Source organism: Carica papaya, chromosome 9, assembly GCF_054855325.1.
Source record: "Carica papaya isolate Zhongbai chromosome 9, ASM5485532v1, whole genome shotgun sequence".
Classification (NCBI taxonomy): domain Eukaryota; kingdom Viridiplantae; phylum Streptophyta; class Magnoliopsida; order Brassicales; family Caricaceae; genus Carica; species Carica papaya.
The window spans coordinates 21,712,340-21,720,627 of NC_142317.1; the positions used below are offsets into that span (position 1 = coordinate 21,712,340).

The 8,288-nt window shown below is 32.0% G+C and overlaps 1 pseudogene; it reads right to left on the minus strand.

Annotated features, from left to right (window-relative positions):
* Window positions 1-4,358: 4,358 nt before the first annotated feature.
* LOC110806635 (protein kinase G11A pseudogene) lies at window positions 4,359-7,352 on the minus strand (annotated as a pseudogene).
* Between the last annotated feature and the right edge of the window lie 936 nt (window positions 7,353-8,288).

The window sequence follows — 8,288 nt, forward strand, 5'->3', positions numbered from 1 at the left end:
AAAGACTGAAGAGAAGGCTTTTTAAGTGATGGGGGAGTCTCCCAAATAACAAGATGATTCAAAGAAGGCACAAGTAGAGGATGTGGTAGAGGAGGTTATATAGACAGCGGTAAACGAGGTAAAGGCAGAATTGCTAGACAAGATGAACAAAGGGAGATGATTGGAAAACAAATAAATTACAAAAGTAATATTTAGTGTTATTATTGCAAGTGATACGGGGATGTAAAGGTAGACTTCCAAAAAGAGAAAAACTAGCAAATTATGTTGAAGATGAGGAGGAGATTGAGCTATTTATGGCCTATCAAGATGGCACCAAAGCATCAAGCGGTATATGATTTTTGGATAGTGGTTGTTTCAACCATATGACTGGGATCAAATCTCTATTCAAGGAGCTGGATGAGTCATGTAAGGTGAAAGTAAGACTTGGTGATGATGGCAAAGGCACGGTGGCATTAAGCAATGGTCATGGTAACACAAAACTCCTTCACAATGTCTATTATATTCCTACTTTATCACAAATCTATTGAGCATTGGGCAGCTTATGGCTAGTGGGTATTCTATAATGTTTGATGATGTGTCTTGTGTGATTAGAGATAAAACATTTGATCGAATTATTGTTGGTGTTTAAATGGAACTTAATAAGCTTTTCCAACTTGAGGTTTTTAGTGTTAAAAACCATGCTCTTATTGTTAAAGAAAATAGTACAAATTGTGGCATTTAGGATATGGACATTTAAATGTAAAAGGTCTACAATTATTGAGTTAAAAGGAAACATTGTTCGGGCTACCTAAAATTGAGTCCTTAAATTTTTGCAAATGGTGCATTTATGGGAAACAATGTAAAAAACCATTTGCTATAGGAAAGTCTAGAAGGGCATATGAGTTTGTTGAACTTGTACATACTGATTTGTGTGGCCCTATGAAAGCACAATTTTTTGGTGGAAGTCAATATTTTTTGTTGTTTACAGACTATTACAGCCGTATGAGTTAAGTCTATTTCCTCCAATTCAACTCTGAAACGTTTGAGATCTTTAAGAAGTTCAAGGCACTCGTTGAGAAGCAAAGTGGAAGAAGCATAAAGGCATTGCGTACTGATAGAGGAGGGGAGTTTCTATCTAATGAATTTAACCAATTTTGTGAAGAACAAGACTTGCACAGAGAATTGACAGCACCACATACACCAAAACAAAACAAAGTGGATGAACATAAAAACTTAACAGTTGTTGAAATGGAAAAAAGCTTGCGAAAAGAAAAGGGGTTGAAAATGTTGTCGTTGCTATCTATCTATTGAATTTATCTCCTACAAGGGCTGTTCTCAACCAAACACCATATGAAGCTTTGAGTGGTAGGAGACCTTAGGTAAGCCACTTAAAATCTTTGGTTGTATTGCCTATTCCTTGATAGATTCACATAATCACAGCAAACTTAATGAAAAATTTGTGAAATGAATCTTTGTTGGTTATTGCTCTCAATATAAAGCATATAGGCTCTATAACCCTTTGAGTGGAAAGATAATTGATATAATTGAATTTTATAGATATTTTTCTATTTTATTTGAGTTGATTTTGATCGATTTTTGCCAGATATGCTGTTGGATTGTCTTTAGCACTTTTCAAGAATGATTTTAGAACTTGGAAGCAAATTAGAATGGGTTGGAAAAAGATTTGGGCGAAAATGGGTTGAAACATGAAGATGTGGGAGAGATGGCCATAACACACAACTATGTGTTATGGAGCCAACATTTTTATTTCTTAGGAGGAGTGAGACATGGCCGTGTTCCTGAAAGACACGGCCATGTGCCCTATACTGGGTTAGCACACAGCCATGTGTTAAGAAGGCAATGTTTCTATTTTGTTCGATAAAAGAGACATAGCTGTGAGCCTAGGAGACACGGTCGTGTCATGTCTAAAAGCTAAAAATTGACATAATTTCAAGGAAGACACAGCCGTGTGTCGATTTGACATGGTTGTGGGATGTGCCAGATTAGAAAATTAGGTTTTGAACGATATAAAAAAGAGAGGATCTGAAAAAGAAAAGGGGAGACTGGAGGAGGAGAGGAGGGAAGACAGCTGCAGACATCAAGAACTTCTTTTTGTCGGTCATTCTTTTCACGTTTCTTTTAGATTTAATTCTTATAATTTTCATTAGGATGTATAACTAAACTCTTCTGTTGGGATCTTTGATGAAACCCGAAGGGATACATGTGATTTTCTCATTCAATCTATGAAAAGCTTTTTCCCCAATCCCTATGTGTTATCTTGTGGCTTAATGCATAAATAGATTGATCACCTATTTATTGATTTATGATGAATGATTGGATTGAGAGATTGATTGTTCATTAGAATAGCAAGTTAGCACAATAGATTGAATGTGAGAAGAGATATTAAGCATAATCTATATATTTGATGATTGAATGTTAATGCACTGATTCATACTAATCCACAGAGATATGTGTGTTACAATGAAGTAGGTAAGGTAATTGATCTTTAGAAAGAGATTACTACATGATTGAATGAAATTAGGAAAAAGTTCTAGTTGTAGATTGAATTAAGGAAATTCATAGTTGAACTTAGGGTGGATTCTAAGATCTTGACTATTATTATATCTTGATTGTTAATTGAGAAGAGATTACTACATGATTGAACGAAATTGGGGGAAAGTTCTAGTTGTAGATTGAATTTAGGAAATTCATAGTTGAACTTAGGGTGGATTCTAAGATCTTGACCGTTATTATATCTTGATTGTTAATTAATCTTAATTCATTGTTTTTGTTGTTGTTGTTAAGTTTTAGTTTATACTCATTCTCTTAGTCATTGGCCAAATAATATCAATAAGTAGTGATTCTAGTAATTGTTATATTAGTCCTCGTGGGACGATATCCAAATTTATTGCTATAGTACGTGTTCGAACTAGTGCACTTGCTAGGTGAGTTCATATAACAACAAAGTTTTGGCTCTGTTGCTGGGGACTAATACTAGCAATATTAAAGTTGACTATTTTTTATTAATTTGGTATTTTTACCTTGTTTTTTTTTTGTTTTGCTAGCTATTTACAAGGGGTTCTATAGTGCATGACAAAAAGAAACAAAGAACCATTGATTTTTGAAACATAAATCGAGAGGACTCGCCACAGACTGAGAGCACAAGCAAGAAGTAGATTTCTCCCATCTCGTGTCAGAAATTTGTTGAGAAGAGGAACAACAACAATGGTTGATGAACCAGAAGGGCGAAGAGAGCACACAATGATGGATTATTCTATTCTACTCTTACTGGAATTGAACCGAGTGTCACATGGTCAGCTGTAAAAGCTAACAACTTTGAGATTAAGTCAGCCATCATCCAAATGATTCAGCAAAGTGTACAATTTTTTGGGTTCCCAGCTGATGATCCTAATGAGCACATTGCAAATTTTCTGGAAATCTGTGATACTTTCAAGCATAATGGAATGAGTAATGATGCAATCAGATTGAGACTTTTCCCTTTATCATTGAAGGATAGATCTAAGGCTTGGTTGAATTCATTACCAGCTGGTTCCATCACTACTTAGGAGGATATCACTCCACCTTTTTGAGCCAAGTACTTTCCACCTTCAAAGATAGGTAGGTTGAGGAATGAAATCACCACTTTCGCATAAATAGATGGAGAATTTTTGTATGAGTCTTAGGATCGCTATAGGGATCTACTAAGGAGAGTTCCTCACCATGGTCTACCTATGCTGCTTCAAGTACAGACATTCTACAATGGTCTCACAACCAACATCAAGATAATGATTGACATAGCAGCTTGAGGAACACTGAACAACAAGACACCTGAGGCTGCCTAGAAGTTGATTGAGAATATGGCAAATAATAGTTACCAATGGGAGAAGGAGAGATCTTCATCAAGAAATAATTGCAGCTTGCATAGTGTTGACAACTATACAGCTCTATCTGCACAAATTGAGGCCTTAACTAAGAAGATAGACAGCATGAATAGGGTGACAGCACAAGCAGTGCAAGTTCAGAATTATGAAGTTCAACAAGGGAATCCTTATTCTAATACTTATAATCCTGGATGGAGGAATCACCCTAATTTTCCATGGGGCAACCAAAATAATCAGACACAAGCTTCCCCGCTAGCTTTAATTATATATTTTTATAAATATTGAACCTTTCAACATGAATTTCTTTAAAATTTCTTGCTCTAATGTACAAATTACTTAAATCCCACTTTTGTTTAGTTATTAAAATTCAATATACATAAAAAAAACATATATCATGTAAATTAAAGACTAAATTTCTTGCTTCCTATTAATACTATATCGAACTCTCTATAGTACTATCAAATGTAATAAACTCCTTGCAAGATACAGGAGAAGGAACAAATGATGATTTTATACATCTCAAAAGTTCCTAATTAAGCCCATCAAAAAATTGGTGTCGTTTGATTGTTGTTACACCCATTGTGGACCCTATTTGCCTTGTCGGGTCCTTGATTAATAGCGATGTGATCAAATCCTTTGCTAGCTCTGAAACCATGATTTCTTTGGGAAACTCAAGTGCTCGAGCCACAATATTTGCTAAGGGTAACTCCTAGTCAACTCCCTTACAAGATGTCATCCCATATAACATTTCGAATACGAATATCCCTAGTGTCCACCAATCAGCTGTGTTTCCATGCCCTTCACCAGACACAATTTCTCATGCTAAGTACTCGTGGGTCCCAACAAAAGGCCTTGATTGGACATTGATTGACTCTGTGATGATTTCGACGGTTGTGGGATGTGTTGATTTTTTTTTATTTATGTTGACTAGGGTGTAAGCAGGAGGCTATTGCAGGTGTTATACAATGGGGTAGAATGCATGATGAATTAGAAAAGTTGGGTTGATCATCAGGGTAACAACTTGTTTTTGTGATTAGTGATGCATTTTGATTAGAAATTATATGAATCGTTGATGTGGAATTATCGTCTTTTTGTGAGAGATCGAAGTCAGTCAATAAAATGTGACCGTCGAATCTTACTAACACGTCTTAAAATCACAGTAAACTATCCCCATCATGTGTAAGTATTATATGGCCACTGTGACTTCAGATGCATAAAACCCGTGCCAAAAAGAGAAGGTCACAAAACTTTTTAAAAAATTGAATAAATTTAAATAAGTTCAAAATATATAAAATTGAGTTTGATAAGTTATGTGAATAGCTTGTTTAAAATTTAACACTTTATTCCATTTAATATATTTGAGAATATGCTTAATACATTATTGAAATATAATAATCTCTTGAAATATTACTTAGATTAATAAAAATATATAATATATTTAATTTATTAATATATAAACAGGTTCATAAACTTGTAAACCAAATTCCTTCATATTTGAATTTGGCTCTTATACTTTAACATTTTAGGACCGTATTAAAATATGAAAAAAAGATTTTATTAATTAATAAAATTGAAAATGAAGATGGTATCTATATATACATATATATATTTATGCAAAAATATGATAGAATCAAGAAGGTGACATGGGGAAAAGTTAAAAACTTCAAAAAGAAGATACTTATAATTGGGAATTATATAAATATATAATGTGTGTGTCTATATATATATATAACCTTCTCAATTTATCAATATATATGTGTGTGTGTGTATAGATAATGTATGTACGTATATCACAATACTAACTGCGTTAAATGTCATAGTAATAAATTAATGATTCGTATAATCATTTAATATATTTTTATTGATACATATAATTAATATTGTCGTACGTCTGTAGCGGGCAGCAGCTTCATTGAAGCATTTATCCGGCTACCTATGATGGAGGATGTGAAGATAGCCATCGGGATAGAACTTAATGAGTAAACACGACCACCGATCACAAATGAACTTCATACCTATTGGTGCCACATATGATTGCTCATACACCATCATATATATGAATTATATGTTTATATATATATATACACGTGTCAAGACATGGGATGAAAGGAGTAAGGAAGGGTAAACTTTCATACATAATTAACGACATCATAAATCAAATCAATTAGTGAATATAGTAAATTAATTTCATACTTATTTTTTATTGTACATATTATTAATATATTTCATTACTAAGTTTTTTTAAAAATTGTTTTAAATTTTTTCGAAAAAAAGGTGCATAAGCAGTGGATGCAACCAAACATGAATTCTTAGTAATGAAGGAAAAAATAAAAATCTTTCTTGAGGTAATATTTTATTTTATAAATTTTATTTTCATATATATCTTTTTCTTTTATAGATTTCGTAAAAATTTTAATTGAATTTAAATTTATAGATTTATACATATAAAATATTCTACATTTTAATAAAAGTTAAAGTTATAAATTTTAAATAGAAAATAAGTGTTTTAACTACTATCATATTGTTATAATTTATTATAATTATTAATAGCTATAATTATGGAGCTGACAAAATAAATTTTTAATGAAGTAAAACTCATGCTGTATAAGCATGCAAATTTAAATTTAATTAAAATTTTCACGAAGTCCAAAAGAAAAAAGAAATACATGAAAATAAAATTTTATAGAATATGTAAAATAAAATAATACCTTAAGAAGGATTTTCATTTTTTCCTTCATTAATTATTTATTAAAAAATAAAAATTGGGTACATCTATTAATTAAGTGGTATGCATCAATCATAAGACAATACAAAAACCTCCAAGTAAGAATACATATAAAAATACAGTTTCATCCGAGATTAGTCAAGTGATATTAACTAATTACAATACAATGCAGATAACTTTCAAATGATGACACACATAAAAATACAATCTAACTCGAACTTATAATCTCTTATAAAAAAAGAAACATATCAACTATTAAACTAATTATTTAATTAATTATGTATCCACATATATAATTAATTAATTTAATAATTATTTATCTTTTAGGCAGATATCTAAGTAATTTTATCCTTAACTATAAGAGTATGAGTTTAAATCAGACTATACATCTCATGACAAATCATTTAACTGTCAAAATGTACGAATTTTTACTAGCAAAAATTGTATATGAGAATTTTTATTGTTAAATATACATTATAAGATCAATAATAACACACAATAATACTCCAAATTGAAGAGTTTTGAGCTGTGATGATTAGTATTACTTATATACCTTGAGGAGCCTCCTTTAATCTTGATGCAAAGTGCACAAATCGTAGGAAAATTTGCATAAGATACTTTATCCCTGCAAGTCAAGAGAAGAAGATCAAATAATCAAATCCATCAATTAATCAAATATTGTTAATAACAATAAACTTTTATCTCCAAATAAAAATAAGTACATCCAAGGGCAGTGTTCACATCCCTCACCAGTGAAGGTTAACCATTACATCTATCTAAAATCAAGAAAACATCTTATTAAAGTTTGTGTAATTCATCCTTTCTTACATGTGTATCACAGAGAACATTGTCTCTCCTCACCCAAATCAGCTCCTAGAGTTTGTTAGTTCCGCTGTTAATCCAATTCCTACTTCCAAACAGCATCACTTTTACCCTCATAGAGAACATGGTCTCACTCACCTGGATTTGCCTCCTAGAATTTTATATTTATATTGTTTTTAATCCCTATACAATTCGTTTCTTTTTCTCTACTCACCAATGCTACCATTTTCGAAACAGACATCAAGAGAATTAAATATAAAAGATAACAGAATAATAATTCCCAAATAGATATCAGATTCAGACCACAATTTCCCTTTTTTTAAAATTTCCTATCCCTCTCCTGTTCTCATCCTTTCAATTTTCCTCCTATGTTTTTAGCATATCTCTTATGTCCTCTCCTCATAGTTGTCCACATGATAATTCCATCGTTTTGTCCGATCTTCTTTTTATCCTCAGATCTCACTCTCCATTTTTTTTGTTTTTACTTCTGGTTCTAATCTGATTTCAAGAAAATGTCCCTATTCCAAGATCAACTCATTTCTTCCCAAAAATATCTCAAAGAATTTAAAACATAAATTCTACTCAAGTAGTGAGAGTCAAATTTAACTTTGTTCTCAGTGACGGCGTTAATTTGATTGTTGGATTCCTCCCTTATTCTGCTCCCAATTCCACCGCTAGCTAATTAATATGATTGAGAAATCGCACATAAACTCCCTCTTAGTGTACCCTAGCTATGAATTTTCTTCCACTCCCTCTTCCCCTGCAGCCCGACATCCTCTTTGAAAGTGAAGGAGGAACCATCAAAACCATTGAGGATGGCAACGAAATCCCTAAATTAAATAAGATTACAAAATATTTTTTGATAATTGAGACATAATCAA